The sequence below is a fragment of the Tachysurus vachellii genome, chromosome 23 (genome assembly GCF_030014155.1).
Source record: "Tachysurus vachellii isolate PV-2020 chromosome 23, HZAU_Pvac_v1, whole genome shotgun sequence".
Taxonomy (NCBI): Eukaryota; Metazoa; Chordata; class Actinopteri; order Siluriformes; family Bagridae; genus Tachysurus; species Tachysurus vachellii.
In genome coordinates this window covers 11,798,765-11,820,824 of record NC_083482.1, presented here as the reverse complement: position 1 = coordinate 11,820,824, position 22,060 = coordinate 11,798,765, and the positions used below count along the sequence as shown (strand labels likewise).

Sequence of the window (22,060 nt, the reverse complement as noted above, 5' to 3'; positions counted from 1 at the left end):
GATTATACTGAAAAGCACTGGAGTATTCTTTTTAAGAAATATAAGCAAATGATATGAATCCTAATAACATATTTAATGGTCCTGGAAAAAATGTAGAGAATGGACCTCATTTATCAATGTTTTAGTAGAATTAAGTGTAAATGGGTTTGTAACCCATTGAAAAAATTCCTGCCAAAATATCAGTAACAATGATTTTCTGTGTACATACACGTACAGGCAACGCTAATAAGCCTTAAATTAGTGCCTAGCATGGCGTGTAATAAATCTTATATATTTATTTATGTATGTTTGCATTTGAAATTTTTTTCAGAATTTCAACTCGACAGCATAATCCATACACTCCAATTATACGATTTGTAAGATTCGCATTAGTGAGTCAATTAGTATACATAATTTTACAGAAGTTTAGGAGCTCTTGTAGGATTTGAATGTTTTTTTAACTGGAAACGGTTTACAAATAAATGAGTTTATATCCAGCTTGATAAATGAGGCCCAGAGTCAGTATATATCGCACTCTGTATTAAACTGTTGCCAAGCCGCATGTTTAAAACTTCGCTAATTCATAATATTCAAACCTCAGCCTCTGTAGCTTTCCCTTGTGACAGCGTGAAAGTAATGTTTGTTGTTTATGCACGTATACAGCACTGCAGTTACCAGCAGGCCGAGTCTGCCATCTGAGCATTCGGCACACTTCCAAGAATGAACTCATACACATGAAGCCAAACATCACACCTGGCAGTAAAAGCCGTCATGTTGTAACCGGTACATACATACCGCATTCATTCCTGAGGAGATCTTGTAGCTCCTTGCTTGTTTGTTTGCTTTACATTAATTGTGTGCTAGAAATATTTATACATATTGATGTACTCTAAACACTTGCATGTTCTTGACTGGATCTTACAGCACTTTTAAATACAAAATACACATCTGCTAAGAATTTATAGCGGTTAAGATGCTAGCTCTTGCTCTGCAGTGGCATGACTACTGAATTCAATGACAAGGGGAGTGGTTTTTTTTGTTCTTGCTGCATGAATACACTGCTAATGAATGGCCTTGGGATAAACTCCAAGCTAACACCAGGCCATTTCAGACTGCAATTTTGGTTGAAACAGAAGGAGAGTAAAAACTACACATTTAAGACAAAGAGCAGAGCCTGATTTGCTTTGCATTGTGATTCTATTACCAATCCCACCTAATGGAAACCAGTGTCCACATTACAACCAAACAAATATTTCTCTATTATATTAAAATATCCACATCTGTTTTGTACAAGACACATGTTCACAAGTGAAAAAAAAAATCTCAAAAAAAAAAAAAAAAGCTTTTTTTTCTTTTTTTTTTTTTTTTTTTTGAGAAGACTCCTACTGTGTATCCCTCTGCGCAGAGATGTAGTGAGTTGTGTCTTTAAGGCATTCATCAGGGACAGGATTTAAACAGTGACTGACGCCTGGCATGAAGATGGACTTCCTGTCTTACAGGTGAGTGGAGAGCAAGCAGTGTCCTCGCTATCCTCTTCTGTCCAGCAGTGGTCTCTCTGGGTCAGGTTTTTTTTTTTTTTTGGTTCCTCCAATTTCTGTTCTCTTTGACAGCTCTGTCAGCGTGGGTCCTTTGCATGGGGAGTTCGCTTTAAAGGCGCCTTTGATTCCGATGGACAAGTCACACTGCAATAAAGCACAGAAATGGAGAAATCTCATGAAATACAACTAATTCTGTTTCAAGATTGGGTCTGGATGCACATTTAGCACAGAAAATGTATTATACAGTTTATAAATGCTGGTATTGTACATAGTAATACTTCAGACATACATACAGTACTACTGTATCTTTCACGGTCAGTGATATGAAGGCTCACAAAATGGAGAAAAAAAACGGCACCTTCTTATAAGTGAACTTTCTATCAATTCCCATTTCTGGCTAAATCTCCTGTGGACAGTGGTTGTCTACCCTAAAACTCCTGCCCAAGAGCTTTACCCTTTACATTTGGCAGACACGCTTATACAGAGCAACTTACATTATCTCTTTTTTTAATACAGCTGAGCAATTGAGGGTTAAGGGCCTTGCTTAGGGGCCCAACAGTGGCAGCTTGGTGGATCTGGGATCGAACTCACAACCTTCCGATTGGTAGCCCAACACCTTAACCACTAGGCTACCACATGCCCATTTTACCCGTTCCGTAATCATACCTCAGGTCATATAGTTAAGTACATTTATGTCATTAATGTTATAGTAAACATTAAAGTAAAGCATTTAGTCTTATTCCAGTGTGTTCCTCTATCATAAAGTCTGCTTTTTTCAGTTTGGATTATTATAGGTTATTATAGCATCAACAATCCATCGTACAGACAATCGGTAACAGCACACAGAGCAACCTGAGGGAACCCTGGGAAGCCTTGAGCTGTGAGGCAACGATGCTGCCACCATGTACCACCATGACACCAGATCTGTTATTTGACTCAGAAGTTACATCATTGTGACATCGCTTTTTTTTTAAATCACATGTTCATCTGACATGCATATCTGTGTTCTCTGTGTTTAATATCTGATGCATTATTAATTGCATTTTACATCACAGCACTCTTGAATTCTTTATTCTGATTCTAACCTTACCAGCCATAACAGCCACTTTATTAGGAACACCAGTACACCTTCTCGTTCATGTTATTATTCAATCAGCCAATAAGGTGGCAGCACGGAAATGGAGTTAAGTCACGTAGATAAAGGATAAAAGCATCGATAAATGTCAACATCAAACATCAGAATGTAAGGAAAATGTGATCTCTGTGACTTTAAGCCAGGCAGGTTTGTTGAGTACTTCAAAAACTGCTGGGATCTCCTGGGATTTTTACACACAACAGTCTATAGAGTCGACACAGAATGGTGTAAAAATTGAAAAGACATCCAGTGAAAGGTCCGAGGAGAATGGTCTCATGCTGACAGGAGGCCTCATATTCCACAAATAACCAAGTGTGGTGAGCAAAAAAACATTTCAGTATCCACAGTTCATCAAATCATGACATGGATGTAACTACAACAGCCAAGAAGAGGAATCGAATGCTACAGTGTGCACAGGTTCATCAAAAGTAATTACTGGAAAAAGATCAGGATATGTTCAACTCCTAATCCCAGATGTCCTGTTTGGATAACTGAATAATTGCATGAATGTTCATGTGTACAGGTGTTCCTGTTAAAAAGGAGTGTTATTAAAAATACCTAAACAATTTGTTTATAAGGAATAACCCCTGATGCTTAGTGCAATAAATCCAAATGTATTATTTCTTGTTTTTTGATGTCAGTGTTTTCCATTGATTCTTGTTTTATTCAATATGCGACAGAACGTCTGTCATTTTATTGTGTCTGTCTGCGTTATGTCTGTCTGTCTATTATAACTGATGTTTTATTATTTATTGCAGTTTATCTGATTTTAAATCTCACATCTCTGCTTTTTTTTTATTCAGTGGTTTGCTGAAATTGTGAAGGCAAGCTTTTCATTTCAGTAAACCTGAACCGGAAATTTGGATGTCTTAAGCAAAGTATTACCAAAGTAAAGGTTGTAAGCCCAAGCGGAATCATTTGCATTTGTTCAAATATAAAGAATTTCAGTCTGAATTATTTGTGACACTTAAATATATCATCTGCTATAACGTCTTTGGTTTCCGCTGTGCAAAAGAAATAAACTGTCTATAAATCTCCAGAATGTTGACTGTGAGGATGAACCACAACATCGTTGATTGATGTGACATTTAAACACAGTATACTGATAGCAGTGCTAAGCAGTATATTGTTATTTTTTACCTTTTAGACATTAACTTAGGATATAAAGATTGCAAAATGTCTCACAATCCTGAAATCTTGGACTATTTCATGAAAAATAATAACCCATGAAAATCTGAAAAAAAAACCCCAAACAAACCATGATTTATGACGCAGCTCGAATGAGAATGTGTTCTGGTCCCTTTCATGCTTTCTTCCTCCTTAGCTATGTCCTAGAGGCTGAATTTGAATCAGCTTCCTATTACCTATATAGTGTAGAAGGTCTGAACAATAAATACACAAAAATGTCATATAAATATTAATGAATATCAGAATGCAGATGTTTGCTGTATATAATATGCGCACGTGAGTACGAAGAAGAGAATAGCGACTGAAAGGTTTGAAATTTGTAGCTGAAGTTGATACAGAAATATCACAAATATCACAGACGATCATATCAGGATTATTAAAAACAAAAGCGATTAATCATACATCTCTGTAATACACTCTATGTGGATTGAAATTGATCTAACAGCGTTTGCAATGCATTATAAAATATAAATTATGCACAGGAGATTCCCCTTGACCTTGTTTGTGATATCTTCTGCTTTGACACAATCTGCATTATCAAATACACTACAACTTTAACTAATTACACAGATTCTCATACGTGTTAGTTAGAGGATGTTAGAAGGTTAGTACAATTCCAAAACAGCGGTATGTAGATGCTAATCCTTCTCTGAGAAATACACGCACGCACACATCCACACACACACACACACACACACACACACACACACACACACACACCATCATCATTGCATTTTGCTTTTAAATCCTTCCCTTATTAAAGGTGTTAAATGCAGGACAGGATATGTTTTGCTTAATCCTCTTGCACTACAATGTTTGAGGCATACAAAATTAAAGTAACGATTTCTTTCAGAGTAATTAGAAAAGAGCTCTCGGCCAATTGAAAACTCATCTTCAGTGGAGCGCAGCACGTATCCATTATTATAACCAGCATATCAGGCCATACTACTGCTGCCAGAAAACAAGGCAGAGCTATGATAAAAAGCAGAAAGAAGCATTTAATTTTTAATGTTTGGATGAACAGATCTGATTGGATTGGTGGGCTATGAAATGTGTTTTTTAAAGTAGGATTTGTCACGTTTTTATGACTCATTCAATTTCTATATTTCTGGAAAAAATGAGGTTGTCTATGCACATCATATTAAAAGCCACCATTGCTATGTCTCAGAAAGCTTTCTAAACCTTTGAGCACATATTCAGCATTCTAATGTCCCAATGTAATCAGTGAAATCTGTTATGTTATGTTATCTTATGTTATCTTATCTTATAATTATTGGGCTAATCAATTAATGCCAGAAACATCAATCTATATACTTACGTACGTTATGATGACTTTTAAAAATATGCCAGAGAAACGTATAGTATAGTGCAGATGTCTCTCCTATTTTGGTATCATGTTGCATCTGTTATCCAATCAGCCAATCATCTGGCAGCAATACGATGCACAAAATAATACAGATACAGGTCAAGAGCTTCAGTTAATGTTCACATCAAGTATCAAAATGGGGAAAAAATGTGATCTCAGTAATCTTTCCCATGGTATGGTTGCTGGAGCCAACTGCTTAAATCCTGGGAGTTTTGGTAGAATGGTGCAAAAAACACTATTTTCTTTCTGGTGAGCAACAGGTCTGTGGGTGGTAATGCCTTGATGATGAGAGAACTCGGAGTTAAAATAGCCATTTGGGTTCAACCTGACGGTATGGTAACTTAAGGTCACTCAGCTCAACACACTTTACAACATGACGAGCAGACAAGCAGATCAAAATTGGGAAACGACTGGGAAAAAAAGATCAGGTGTTGGACATCTGCAGTGTCTGAAATACTCCAACCAACTAGTCCGTAGTCACATTTATGATTTCATGCATTGCACAAATGATAAGATGCATGTGAAAAAAGTCCAGTGGAAAAAAATTCTGATATGCTTAGAATGAGAGCTTATAAAAGAAGCCAGCATATGGTCCAATTAAGTTACAGTATAATGAGTCAACTGGATTCTCAGCTATACCACAAACTGCCTCATAACTATGAGCTGAAGTGAAATTAAAAAAAGAAAAATTATTTCCAGTTCTTTTTCTCTCCTTATTTCTCTTTCTGTTTTACTAACTCCAAATCATGCTTTTTTTTAATCACCAGTCTTAACTCGCCAGTTCTCTTCCAGCTTTTCCCCTCTCTCTCTCTCTCTCTCTCTCTCTCTCTCTCTCTCTCTCTCTCTCTCTCTCTCTCTCTCTCTCTCTCTCTCTTTCCCTCTCTCTCTCACTAAATGATATTTTCATATTTTCCTGGCGCAGGGGAAGTCAAAACATGACTCAATAAGGAATTCAGCAGTAATTGCAGCCAATTTTTGTTTTTCCAAGCTGTCTCATTCTGAGGCTAATTTTAGATCGCCAGTGTTCAGTGCTTGTGTTTAACGGCTTGCTGCAGACATCAGTGTGGATTTCAGCAGAGGATGACAATGTTGAAATAGAAATCCACCTTACTGGTTGGAACAAATAAGCAAAAAGACGCCCAAGATTCTATAATCTGGCAGCTGATCAATGGAATAAAGATTAGATAAGAGATAGAAACACCCAGCTTAGGAGGTAAAAGTTCCAAATACCGTTTATATACGTATCTGTTCATATTAAGTTGAATGTTATCATTTTGAGAAGTGAAAGACTTGTAACTGTGGAGCATTTACAGTGAATCTGATCACAAGGTGCTGATTAAGTTTCTATAACGGCAGCTTGGAAAGTTGTTCGAGCTATAATTCGAATCACATAATATGGTATAGTTACTATAGTAACAGTTCATTCACGGGCCTCTGTTCAACCTTCAAGCTGATTTGAAAAAAGTAACATTAGGTTTTCCAGCACAAGAAACTCTTCAGGACAGAGGACTTGGCAGTAACACGACAAGCTACTTTTTTTCTGTAAAAGAGAGAGAGAAAAAAGAGAGGCTGGAGAAGGAAAGTCTTTTTATTTCTGTTTACGGCTGTTATAGCATACGTGACTTCTGGACGTTCCACAACAATAAACCTAACTATATACGGATAAAATGTATATTCTTTTTCTTCGTATACTGTACATATATTCTCATCAGCAAAAATGACACGTCAGCATACAGAGATGTGCAGCAGCTAACGGCCTGGTGTGGAGCCAACAACCTGTTTCTGAACGTAGATAAAACAAAAGAGACAGCTGTAGGAGAACACGGAGGAACTACTACTACTCTCTGCCGAACAATGACGGTTCCTCTGTGGAGAACATCAAGAGCTCCAAATTCCACATCAAAACCACCAGCACTACATTCTACAGAGCAACTGTTGAGCATCTGAATCACTGCCTGGTTTGAAAATTACAAATCACACGACCCTGCAGTGGATAGTGCTGAGGACAGCTGAGAAAATCATCATTTATAGATATTTACCCCACACTCTTCGTTCGGAAATCCAACCCCACACGGCCCTCACACAAACTCTTGGCAAAAGGTACTGAAGCATTACAGAGACTGTGTAACAGTGTCTTGTCCCAAGCCATCAGACTCCACAATACCCATATATTGGATCGACATTGGTCCTATAGTCCCTCTCTATAGTTTCTGTTATCACATATCTTATAATAACCATATACACATTTTCTGTATTTTTTATCCCAACTTTATTAATTATGCATGACATATATTTTGTTATTTTTTCAAAGGTCTTTTTAAATTTCTATATTGAACGATAGAAAGCATATTTTAGAGTCCATTTATAGACGGTTCATCAATGAAATAATGATTGATGATGAAAGTTTTCTGGGAGTCTTTCAGTCACTGACGTTCTGTTTATTGTCCTTTTCTTGAGATGACCCGTTTGCCAGATGCAGTCTCATTGTCCTCAGCCTTCAAAGCAAGAACATCACACGGCGCTTTATTGGTCTTACAGGCCGACATTATTTTTATGTTGAGTAGCTCTGACTGATATTTTATGCAGAAACCTATACAGAATATATTACCACATTAAAAAACTATTTTGATGATAAATTGATTAAAACTAAAAGCTAAATACAGTGTGGGTTTTGTGATATGCAAATTAGCACGTTAAATAATGTATTGCCTCATTTGCTTAATTTATTTTAATATTACTTTGTGTTTTATCATTTTGTTGTAATAACGTCACCCAATGTCACTTTCATAATGGAATATTGTGTTGTTGTATAGGTTCAGCATGTCTAGTTTTATTCTGATCTGAGTCTTAGAGAATTAGAGCAAATAAGGCATGATACCCGAGCTTATAAAAATAAATCGCAGTTGGAAAATGACATTTAAGAGTAGTATATTTTTTCATCATCAGTCCTTTTAACAGAAAATCTACCCACATTCCACATAGACAACATAATCCCAAAATGCCTGCTGGAGAGATCCACATCATTTATCACAGTTGATCTGTTCTGAATTCTTAGTGATGATGCATCCTTCTGGGACATGCTTGAATGCTCAAGAGGCTGCTGTCATCTTTCTGTCTCAGTATCACTCTCTCTTTATTTCTCTGTCCCGCTGTCTATCTTTCCTTCGCAAGCACTCCATCTCCACCTTCATCTGCAGGGCATATGGCTTGAGGCAGGGATTGAATATGAGGTGGAGAGGTGCATCACAATCCCTGAGCTTGTTCCTGATTCAGAAAGGCAGTAAGGAGGGTGCTGCTACAGAGGCTTATGTGTGTGTGTGTGTGTGTGTGTGTGTGTGTGTGTGTGTGTCCCTGAGTCATCTGACTCCCAAACAGACCGTCGGCGTGGATTAGCTGCATCCAGCATGCCCGGATGAGGGCAACAGCACATCATTAAAGCAAAGACTCCCTCCTCTGCCTTAGCAATGAGACACACACACTCACACACACATTCAAGTAAAGAGGACAGCATTTCCACCACCTGCCTCATTCTCCACTGAGCAACACAGAACAGGGTTAATCAACAGGGCATGAAGTCAGTGGTACACCGATTTTACTCCAATCTCTAAGTAAGAAATAAAACATGACAAGCAAAGCTATTATAGGAATATATTCCACAACAGGATGGTATAACTTGGCCTGGCAAAGTGGCGCGTCACATCCTGAAGTGATTTATTCATTTTATAACCCAAAAATTTACCATTATCATGTATCATTTATTAATAATGGCTACTTTGTGTTTTTATAGTTGCATATAATGTAATGGAAGATTCGCACTCTTACCAGCATCTGTTGAAATTAATAGGAAAAGAAAAAAAACACAGCATGTTACAGAGAAATCTTTTTCAAGAAAAAGACTTTCTTGTGGCTGAAAATGGTTAGAAAGCATTTCCCATTAGAGACTCCTTAGATAAACGTTAAATAAACATGTATTTATAGAAAACATCACGTCGATGATTACATATTTTCCATTTTTTAAAGGACACATTTTCTTAACCTGTTTATTATTGTAAGCTTAGGTAATGTTGGAAACTATAGAAATGAAAACGTATTAGAAGCATTGCATTTATATATGCCTGGTACTGTACGTGAATTACAGTTAATAAACACCTTCAAGATTCAAAATGTCAACAGTGCCATGGTTAAAGAGATGGAAGATTTGAGCAGGCAAACAACTAATAATAAATCGCCAAAGATACTCGCCAGCTCTAACTGTCAGCAGTTACACATAATATTCTTACGACATTCAGCAACAGATTTGGTATGCATCGAATATCATCATAAAAAAAGAAAAACACTGAAGTTCTGTACACACTTCAGATAACAATGTCAATATTTGAAATTCTGACATATTTATATCCAAACCGCAAGTACAATTTACACGTTTATGCAACACCATGGCATGTTTTTTTGAAAATGTCCCAATGTTTGACAGCCCTGTTTATTTTATGAGTGTGGTACAGTTGCAGACATGCTAAACTTTTCCACAGGCTTTAGGAAGCATAGCATGAGACATTTTTGGTCAATCTTTTACTGGTTGCCTTAAATGCCTTTGAATTAGGAGAATAATCTACTGCTGATGGGTTCAAGGCTGTTTTTCTCTACTGTACATATAGAATGATATTAAACACAGTGGTATTGCATTATGACTGCAGAGAAGTACCCTGTGTGTTAGGTTATAAGTAGAGAAAAATTAATTAACTGAAAAGTGTAGTTTAATATTTGTCCTTGTTTAGAATTTATTTATTTTAAGTTAATAATACTGAAAATTTCACTTGATTTATTAAGAGTTATACAAAATATGTATAAATATATTAGAAAGAGTACTTGGATCCTTGTTTAAATATTTATATACAGTATATATATATATATATATATATATATATATATATATATATATATATATATATATATATATACTCCACTTAGTACAAGAAAAAAGATCAATTTTATTTTAAAAAATGGAATTGTTAAATAATAATAATAATAATAAAATCAAAACAACCAGATCACGTATTTGAACACTTTGTTATGTAGGATTTATACAGTATTATGTTAATATTAGGTGTAATATTTCAAGATCAGGGAGAACAGTACAGCAGACATGCATGCATTCATGCTTTTTGTCTATTTTTATCTTGCTTCTAAAAATAATCACGTAGTTATGCTGTATCCCCTCGAGATAACTGTTACGTAACATCTCTCATAGTAAAAGTTTGCATGGTGAAAAAATGGGAACTGTCTGAATGTCTGAAAATGTATTTGATGACTTAGATTTAAAAAACAAAGAAGGAAATTCCTTTAATTTCAAAATGAAATATGGGTTCAGCCTGTAACATTATAATTTTGAGTGTTTTAATCTTTATGCATGCTTTTCAAGCATTTTTGTTACTTAACTCTAAATCTCATTTTGTTATACAGTATATTCCAATTATTTGTCTATTTCTTTTGTGCTACATCTTTCAAATCTCTGCACAGAATGTATGTTTTAGGAACTGAGGGTTTATATTTAGCTAATATCCATCACCAATATTAACACAATAACTCCAGAAATTGCAAGAAAATTCTCCAGATAGAATCAGAAATGCCCAGTAATATACCATATGCAGAAATAAAAGACAGAATAATGACATTATAGGCAAATCATTTTACATACAGATTTCCTTCAACAGCCCAGTCCATGTCACTGTCACCAATTAAACAACATTTTGTCAAATATTAAAATGATTTCGTTATTAAATAAAACATATGCTGTAGGTTGTATATTTAATGTTATGCCACATTGGCAAGAGAAGTTTGTTCCTGTCATCTCTTATGTTATAGCAGCGATAAACCTTCATTCCCTCACCAGAATCTATTATTGCTCTTTCTTGAACTTAATAAAATACACAAAATCCAGAAAATGCCACCTTTTATCCTGTGAAAGAAATCTTTTAAAACAGTGATTACATGCTTCTTAATAGACAGACAGACAGACAGACAGACAGACAGATAGATAGATAGATAGATAGATAGATAGATAGATAGATAGATAGATAGATAGATAGATAGATAGATAGATAGATAGATAGATAGATAGATAGATAGACAGACAGAAGTATGTAATCGACCACAACTGACATCTCAGTCACATCTATGGTACAGTTCATGGATTCAAAGGTTCATGTAATGAATTTAAAAACAAAAAAGAAAAAAGAAATTGCAGTGTAGGATTAATTAATCCTAATCTTAACACTTAATCTTAACCCCAAATTAAAACCTAATCTTTAACCTAATAAAGTCTCTGATCATAACTTAGACGTAAACTCTAATTTCAGTTTTTTACACTACATTGAACCGAACTAGATCAGAAACGTATCTGCAAAAACATCTGCAAGAACTTTTCGAAGAACCTAAAAAAACTCTTACTTATGCATCTTTTTTCTATTAATGATGCATAACACTACAGCTACAATATTGCTTGGGAGTTAAGAGAGAAACATCTGGGCCTGGCATTCGATAGTGTAGCAGATGGAAATGAATCAGGGTTTATTAACATTTTTGGTAACATTCAGACAAGAAACCAGGCAAAAAATCAAACACAGAGATTAGTTAAAAATAACAACACCATGATCTTAGCATTTTATCAGATGTCCTTCTATCCTGATTGTTATGTCAATCTGATCCTGTCTTGAACGCATTAATAGATGCTTGAGTGGCCCAAGTTCCTCTTTAGGCTATACAATTAAATGTGCATCTGGTTTTTACAAGCTGACTCAACTCCATATTTAGCCCATGCTAAAGGCAGAAATGTGTCTCGAACCCGTTTGTGTGACAGAAAGGTGACTCAAAGGTCAGCATTTAAAAATGACTGTAAAAACTCTTGTTAGTGGCATTGCTGTAAGACATTTTTATGACATTCATTCAGGGCACTGAACAGAAGTGCACAAGAGTGGCTGGGAAATTTCAGGACGTCCTGTGATGACCCGTACCATGGCTTTGTACTCGTCGAAATACCCACATGTCTTTTGGTCATATGAAATTAAATTATCACTCATTTCCTTTCACTGTCAGAATCCAAGAATAATAACTGCAAAAATAATTTGCTATCTGACCAACCACAAATATATACACACATCTCTTTAATCCAATTTAGGATTTACAGTAATTGTATTCATTTCCTCTATGAACACAATAAAATCAATCCAAATTGTATTTGTAATGACATTCTGGCTTTGCCATTTTTTGAAGTAATTGTAAATGAGCTGGCAAATAAATTCGCTTTCAATTGAATAACTGACTGGCATTCGTCAGTCGCTCATGTCGTTCTTTCAGTAGCTGCTTTCCGATAGTTAAACCACCCGACCTTGACATTCAGAATAAGTGATATAAAAATAACCAAGCAGGCATTTTGACACCATAAAATCTGTATGGTATAGTACAGTAAATAACAGTAGTTTTGAAATACATTTAATAACCTGATTTGTAGGCTTGTTTTGCTTGGATCCAAACTTCAAAAAGCTGTCATTCGCCTGGACATGGCTTTCATCAGGCTTTTATAATGAGGAAGTACTACAAAGCAACGCATCAACGGGATGTGCGGCTCATATAGTGCCAGAAAAATCTAGCATTACTTTTTTAAACTTCACTGTTTTTCATTATGGGCTTCAGTCAACAATACAATCATATTTCCACTCTTGGAACTGCCTTCATGGAAAGATTGGAAATGAAATTTTTGTTGCCACACAAAGATTTATTATGTGAGCATTCACTGATTATTTGAACTTCATGTACTCAAGCGCTTCCGTAGATTTGTGTATAGAATCAATATTCTCCAATGAGTACAAATCAAGGTAGCTTTGAATGCCAATATGTCTGACTCTAAGTCCCTGCCAACCTGCTTGAGATTTAGCCAAATGTCAATATCTGAACTTGGATAGTGGTGGCCTGTCACAGAACGAATACCGAGCCGTAAGTGTGTCAGTTGTGCTCTTCACTTTCCTTCAACACAGTGGAGATTTATGGCACATGTTTGGTCTCATCAATCACAAAGAGGCATCTGCTTCACGACTGATCTCGCAGTCATCTCCGTTCCCATTCCCATCTCTCTTCCTGTGCCGGTTTTTATTCTGCTGATGACCTTCATCCAAATCGTAGTGGAGCTGCACTAATGTGCCAGACGGTCCGCGGCTAATGCCAATTACAGTCTCCGTGCAATAGAAGAAAGGAGCCATAACGCATTAAAACAGTTGCTTACTTCTAATATCAAGGTTTAGCGTGTAAAGTAGTTACTGAACTCCTGCAACCATGATGGAGGACACTAATTGTTGCAAGCTGCTGTCAAGTTAACAGGCTACAAAATAAGAACACTCAGTAAACATTCAACAGGTTCTAAGGAGGTTACGTTGTAACAGACCAAAAATAACGGCCAGGCAACGTTCCAAAAACGTCAACTTTAATAACATTTGCTTTACGACGGGCCTCATTTATCAATCTGGATACAACCAGGTTTATTCAGGATATCTGGCAGTAATGTAAATCTAATTAGTTTAGAATAACATTCTTATCCTAAAAGAAATCCTGTTTTTACAAAAAAATGTAACCCGGATTAATTGTCCTGATTTATATATGCATTACAGTGTCAAGTTTAAATCAGTTATTCATTTCAACGGGATTTTAAGAAACAGTGTACAATCCAAAAGAAATTCATAAATAAAGCCAAATACAATTTAATGAATACCATTTAACAAAGACAAAAGAAATGGCACTCTATAAAAGGAATACGAGTTAGTGTGTGTCTGTTGTAGTTGATGTGCAATTACTGAGCTGCATTAATACTGTAGATGGTTTTGTGTACACTACACACAGGAGGCACTCTTTCAGCCTCATCATTTTAAGCTTTTTGTGACCTTTGCATTGGAGTTTTGTGGGCGGCACTGATTGTAAAATAGCTGAACTGAGAATGAAGGTAATTTATGGGTCATTTGAATTTATAAACATACTGATGCAAAAAAAAATCTGCGTTGCTGGAACTCTTGTTGTTAATCCATTTGGAAATTATGGATGGTGGAACCAAACTGATGAATAAGGCCCAAAATGACTAAAGAAGGGGACACGGTGGCTTAGTGGTTAGCACGTTCGCCTCACACCTCCAGGGTTGGGGGTTCGATTCCCGCCTCCGCCTTGTGTGTGTGGAGTTTGCATGTTCTCCCCGTGCCTCGGGGGTTTCCTCCGGGTACTCCGGTTTCCTCCCCGGTCCAAAGACATGCATGGTAGGTTGACTGGCATCTCTGGAAAATTGTCCAGTGTGTGTGATTGCGTGAGTGAATGAGAGTGTGTGTGTGCCCTGTGATGGGTTGGCACTCCGTCCAGGGTGTATCCTGCCTTGATGCCCGATGACGCCTGAGATAGTTCGGATAAACGGTAGAAAATGAATGACTAAAGAATTGCTCACATAACCTTTTGAGTTACACAAACAATTAAATGTTATGTTAGTGATAGTGTTCTGTATCAAATAGAACGTTTATAAATAGAAATACTTTCCAAGTATGGCAAGAAAATTCTGTAAGACCAATTAAGTGAGGGATAAAACATGACAGGGTGTGCCATTATAGGAAAATACTCATAAATAGGGTGATTACATGGACTGTCTGCCATACACTCCCAACAAATTAGCTGCTACTGTTGAAACAATAATTCACTGCATTAATAAAACGTGCAATGTACAGCTTTACAGTTAGGATTACTATTAGAGCTGCAGTTATAAAAAACTGATCAACACTTTCCGACCAATCAGATTCGGGAACTGAATAGCTATTTGCATGTATTTGTGTGTTTAGCTATTGTTGTATATTACATATACATGCACACCCAGTCCATTGTATCACAGTTTAATTACTTGTCACTCACCATATTGATGTATATAAAACTCAATTGAAATTTCAAATGAATTTCTGTAAATGGTTCAACTGATCAAAAAATACAGTTATGATATAAAATATTTTAGTGCATGACAGGCAGAGCCAAATGAATTAAAGCTTAAACTTAATTTTTCTGGGGATTGTAAACTTTATGAAATTTATAGATTGTATGAATCAGCTATATTTTTCCTTGCCATGTGTTGTCTCCTATCTGGCTATCACGTATCATATTAGTACTCTCTTTGACCTTCACTACACTGATAGGTTGGAGCATTGATAGGCCTGTTAACCCCATCCAAAGGTCAGTCTGACTAAATATCAAATGTTTCTCCTCTGGCAAGACTTAATTTCATTGGTATCAGTTGGTTTCAATTTCACATGATATCCAACAAGGGGGGCACGGTGGCTTAGTGGTTAGTACGTTCGCCTCACACCTCCAGGGTCGGCGTTCGATTCCCGCCTCCACCTTGTGTGTGTGGAGTTTGCATGTTCTCCCCGTGCCTCGGGGGTTTCCTCCGGGTACTCCGGTTTCCTCCCCCGGTCCAAAGACATGCATGGTAGGTTGATTGGCATCTCTGGAAAAATTGTCCCTAGTGTGCGATTGCGTGAGTGAATGAGTGAGTGTGTGCCCTGTGATGGGTTGGCACTCCGTCCAGGGTGTATCCTGCCTTGATGACGCCTGAGATAGGCACAGGCTCCTCGTGACCCGAGGTAGTTCGGATAAGCGGTAGAAGATGAATGAATGAATGAATGAATGATATCCAACAAGGGAAAAAGAATGAAGTACATGTATCGTACAGTACAACACTGCATTCTTGGTCCTGGTGATCTATACTATAAACTTCATACAACTTCAGACGTACTCATGGTATTCATATAAAGCTGGAATATCTGACCAATACTACAGATTTTAGCAAGCATCTTATTCAGGTGATTCAACTCAACTGTAGGGCTTCGCTCAGAGTCAGCACTAGCTTTAACAGGTACCGCAGTGACTAACTTTGCACTGGCAGTCTGCTCTGAGGCCTCAGGTGGGGTTAAGCTGGTGGCAGAATAAACAAATGTAATTTAGTCTCATTAGTAATTTATTTAATGAATGGGAGATTTTGTCAAATTCTATTGTGCACTTTGTATTCTAGCGTAAATTTTAACTGCTACAAATCTCATACAGCAAAAAAAAGCACAGCCCTGAGACTTCAGACAAGATTCTGATGTAAAGTAGGAAAAACGTCTATAGACATTTCTTACTACACTGTTTCCTCTGGACCTTAAAAACTAACTTAGCCGCTTGCCTATGTGTGCTAATAAGTTTTTTCCAGCCCCCCCCACAAAAAAAAATCTCAATTTTCTTTGCAAAGAAAGGAACACTGACCACCAGTAAATGATAAAAACAACTCAATATCAATTGTACTCTTCACAGCCTGTGGCGCTAAATCACTACTCAAAATATGCAGCACTGACAATTTAGCTTTAGCCACTAGGGAAGAAGTGTAGGAGTGCTCAGCTGCACCGATGCAAGACCTGTGATAATTGCTTGCAAACCTTATTTATTATTAATAAAAACAAGCAAAGGAGAAGTGTGACTGCAGAGCAAGTCATTTAAAGACTGTCATGATGCCATTACAAAAATTATCTCGGAAAGTAGTCCTTATTCCATAGTGCATGCTGTGCAAAATCATCAAGCACTCAAGTCCTCTGAGCATCTCATAAACATCAACCAATGGCTGCTATGTCCCTGAGGATAAATCCATTGCTTAGCATTGCAGAAACGTGCCACACAGCCGAGTTTACACTGGAGTCTCTGCATTATCATTGAAAAGGACAGCAGGGTCTCTCAATCAGGACATCAGCAGGGTAATGCGTCAGATTTGAGAATCTTTGGCATTCTCCTTTGGCATGTCCATCACTCTGATTGCTAAGAGGAGACCAGTGGCCTTGATGAAAAGCTTATCTCTGACTGGAATCTCAGTCCGGCTGCAGACTAAGATATATTGAGAACAACATCTGCAGGACACACACACACACATACCATACTCTTAGCCATGATTCAACATCCTTTGCCTTTGATATTCGCTCACAAAGTGAATTTAAAAGCCATTGATTTTTTTCTCCCACTGGCAAAGCAGCCTATGATTCAACTGTCTCAACCTCAAGCTCACTAGGCTTAAAATCCTCACTCTACACACATCAACCACACACAAACATACACTCATACACGGACACACACAAGCTCTCACACATTAACCAATAACCTGACACTATCTGTGGCATAATCTGTAGTGAGTATAGTTAGTTCTGTCACATGCACTGAAGCATGTCTTGATGCATTTCGTGTTGGGTTTCTGCAACGGATGAATGAATCCTCTCAGGGCCTAAGCTGCCGCTCATACAAGCTTTCAAGCTAATAAACGAATAAGACGAATAAAACTATTCCTAAGCCTAGGGACTGCATTCATAATGTATAACCTATTTGATGTTATGCAGAACTTAAAAAAAAATACTCAAATTGTAATGTCTGAATTCCTTTACTGCATTCATAATATAAGAATTACGTTTTTGGTTTTTTTTTGTGTGAGTGTGTGTGTGAGAAAGAGAGAGAGAGTGAGAGAGACAGAGAGAGCGAGAGAGAGAGAGATCCCAATTAGCACCAGGTTAGATTTGAAGTGTTGTATGAGGGTGTGTTTCAAAGTTAATCCTTCTAGTGACCTGCTATAAATGATTCTGTTCTCTAGTTTTTCATATGAAGATGCTATCCCTTTCAGTCAGGTGGTCATTACTCTTCCAGGCCAGTAGAGGAACCCTACCTCTGAATTCTAACCTCTTCCTGTATACAGACTATAAGGCTAAAACCCTACCATGTTCTTAATACTGTTCCTGCATTTGCAAGTTCATTTACTACATTCACAATGGTGGTAGTTTACAGTCAATTTCTGCAACTGCTCCGAAAGAGGAACATCAATTCTTCCCTTTTTTCAGATATGTAACAGTACCTATGAAGCCCCAGGCTTTGAACGTCATGGTTCATCATGTGTACACAACTACAAAGGTACGAAAATACCTTGTTACATACAGTATATACACAACTCAATAAGCAAGTAGTACATTGCAAAGTCTTGAAAACATCTACTTATGTGTATATAATATCATGTGATTGCTTTTAGTATGTTTTATGTGACCCTTGTATTGTGTTTCAACTGCTCTATGGATTTGGACGTCTCAACTGTTTGATTAAACATCCTGCACATGAATTCTCATATACTGTATCTTACGTTTATCAGGTCAGTGCATTTTCTTCTTTTTTTTTTCCACACGAGGAAACATTTTTAAATTCTTTTTCCTGGTATACATATGTGGTAGATGGACTCTGCTTCAAAAAAACGTGCTAAAGAAATAAGAAAGAACCCTTACAGAGAGAAATTCCCCATAGCCCTCCCCTACTGACGGCCATTTTTCCAGCTCTGACTGAAGGTAAAGCACGCTCTGAGCTGTGGTCTGCCAGATGACAGATGAAAGACACACAGCCACTGAAAATAAAGGAAAAAACTAAAGGGCAACAGTGACCTAACTGGAACAAACAGAAGAAAAAGGCATTTAACTACAAAGAGCTTGAAGGATCCTGAAAAACCGTTGCATGAATTACTGTGTTTATGTATATAAGATATTGAAATTCAAATGCATGCAAGTAGAAATACACAGTGAGATCACTCTCCAGTCGAGCAGTGTGGAGCTGCAAAGCACTTAAGCGCTCAGCACGTAGCAAAGCTTCAGGGACTGGCACGGATATGATGAGCTGCCTCCGTGTGTCTGCCATGAATATGGAAGCACTAGAAACTGCAATGTGCAGGTACTTAGCTTAGAGACAGACAGGAAAAAAGAAATTTACAGAAAAAGGCTGCTCTCTCTTTCTCTCTCTCTCTCTCTCTCTCTATTTTGAGGAGGAAAGTGTGCAACACTGACACATATTTTCCAAGCAGAGAGCAAAAATGTGTGAGCAAGTGTGTGAGTGAAAATTGTTCTAATTATGCAACGCCCTCTCTACCGATTTTTCTCTCTCTTCCACACCATTTTGTCTTACACTTTTGTCTCTCTTCCGCACACACACACACACACACACACACACACACACACACAGAAGCCTCCAGACCATACTTCGAGAGAAGCTAAAACAAGTATACCTTATCAGATATTTCATCTCAGGTTACCATGGCAACAGTAGCATTTATCGCAAATATTTGTGTACACTCTCAGCTGATGCACACCACAGGCCAGACAGAGAGAAAAAGGGTGGGGAAAGGCAACTTTAACTTTATCATTGGCCCTGGGAAGAGAATAGAGGGGGAGATTGATCAGCTCCATCCATTCCTGAAAGCCAGGCTGACAATGAAAGAGAGAGATGATGGGGTTTAAATAATTTCATAGGCTCCTTTCAATTTGCAATCCAGTAGAAATATATTACTGCCTGTATTGTGAAAATGTACTTTTTCTTTTTTCAAGGACACACACAACAGATTTTTTTTTGTCTGAAAAGGCTGCAAATACATTTATATATTCTGACCAGCATTAATTCATGCAGAAAATGATATGGCCTTTTTAAAGCATATATTTATAAATCCATGCTACTGGCACTGAGAAATTTGTATACAAACCAAGTGCAAAAGTTTTCACACCCCACAACAAAAAAAATGAAAAGGATTTTTTTTTCATATTAGGTTTGTAACAAAAGGTCAATTATTGAATGCTAAGATATAAACATCCTAAATTAAATACATCTAAATGTTTGCATCACCCTTTCTGTATGTTATATAAATATTCTTATGACTTATGAGTTGTAATTTTTGCCCCATCTTCTGACCTTTCTCTTCTTTTAAGTTTAAATATAAATTATTGAAGAAAGTCCAAATCCCCATATAATATTTAATATGTTTATATTGAAATATCTGTGATTGGGTAAATACCGTTTGGGCCTAATTTTTGAGCTTTTAGGGTTCATGTGCTGCTCTAGATTCACAGGGAGAGGTTGTGTTCACAACCACAATGGTGTTTAATGAGAGAAAAAAAATCAACATAAGGTGTAATAGTTTCTCAACAGCTTCTTTTCTCACTTATTTTATAATGTTAATAAGAAATCTGTTTGATGTAATGCATCCACCAAAGTTGGACCCAGAGTTCCAGCATATAATTTGGCTATCAAACTCATTTAATATCTCATTCAGTTAGCGACGTATGAGTTGATGGGGATGACGGCATCGATAGTAGTAATGGCTTTAAAATTAAAGCTCTGGAAGCTGATATGTCAAAACAGAGTATTCAGGTACGGAGGTGAGAGAGCTGGACAGACTTAACGACAAAAGTGCCGCTGAATGACGGCAGTATCTACACTGCTTTGTGTGAAGATGAAGCAAGCAGGTAAGTTGAACAGGTAATGTAGGATATCATTATCCCAAGCAAATCTAGAGCAACATGTCAATGAAAACGTAGTAGAAAAAAAAAACACTTTCTATGTTTGATTTTTTTTTTAATGTTTGATAGGCTTTCATTCTTAACTTAAAAGTAATTTTTCATTCCTAAATCATGGCGAACATTAATTTTATTCCCAATTCTTATTCATGCAATTGTTAAACTACTTTTACGTTAAACAAAATACAAGAAAAACACATTCCTCAGCCTTTCCATATTCTCTTTAACATTCCACATCATAAAACCACTAAATCATAGCACTACAAAGCCACTTTAACAAGATAACAAGTGTCAAGTATGATGACGAGGCCTTTGCTGTGCTAGCTAATGCTGGGGAAGTTCCTGCTAACTGCAGCAGCATTGGTGTCCCAAATGGCAGGAAGTGTAAGCTATTTCCATCCTCCTAAACGTGCAGTATCTCATCCTGCTCTCTGGGGTCAGCACAAAGGGCCAATTAATGCAGCGGAAAACCCGCCAAGGTAAACATTCAGGGCAGAAGAATCAGAACCATAATAGAGCCATCTCTAATAACAAAAGGGAGGATAGAAAGAACTTTCATATAACCAAGCAATGAACATATAACCAACGTTTTCAATTGCAGAATATACAGCTTTACAATAATGAGGGTTTTCTCAGTGCGCCTCACCTCACTCATAGCATTAATGAACTGTACAGTATCTGGTAGACGTTGAAGTAAAGTATATATTATTCCTTATTAAGTAAATTAATGGCATGGAGGTGCATGTGCAGCAACATGAAGGCTTTAGAGTTCAGCGCTTTTTAGAGTTTGTGTGTGTTTGTGCATTAGAAGGTCACAGACTCCCACTTGCAATTCGCTGGCTCACTTTAAACACCAAACAAGAGCAGGAATTACATCTGGGCGCATCCAGTCCCACTTGTAATTCATTTTTCCTGATGAAAGTGTGCATGTTGTGCACACTCAGGGTTTAGTGGCTGACTGGGAGCATGTGGGCTCACATGTAAAGAGAAGTCATCAAAATCATAAGTCTCATCCTTAAAGATGAGGATGGTAAGAGAGTCAGGAGAGTAGTGATATATCACGCATGCTTAACAATCTATAAATGGCATAGTCATTATTGACAGTGTGATTTAATGGAGACAAAAAAAAAAGCTTTTACATGAATTACAAATAGTGCGTTTATAATGGCCAGGGGGAAAAATACAAATGACCCAAAGACCTCTGCATCTTTACTCTCTCTTTCTCTCTCTCTTTCCAAAAAGGATGGTATATGTAATGAAATGAAATCCCATAAAAGTAGCAAACTGTTTGCTAGTAACCAAGCTCTAATATATCTCATATAAACATTCAGTGTTTGATTCAGGGAGGTGGAAGCTTAGTGGTTAAAGTGTTGGTCGACCAATCAGAAGGCTGTGAGTTCAAATCCCAGGTCCACCAAGCTACCACTGATGGGTTCCTGTGTAAGGCTTTTAAACCTCA

The 22,060-nt window shown here is 37.1% G+C and overlaps 1 protein-coding gene across 1 annotated transcript in view; it reads right to left on the bottom strand.

Annotated features, from left to right (window-relative positions):
• Positions 1-1,377: 1,377 nt before the first annotated feature.
• kcna4 (potassium voltage-gated channel, shaker-related subfamily, member 4) overlaps positions 1,378-22,060 on the bottom strand; it is a 38,496-nt gene continuing 17,813 nt past the window's right edge. Inside the window, exon 2 of the mRNA XM_060859217.1 lies at positions 1,378-1,661. The gene's annotated coding sequence lies outside the window, so the exon portion shown is untranslated. The remainder of the gene's footprint in view (positions 1,662-22,060) is intronic.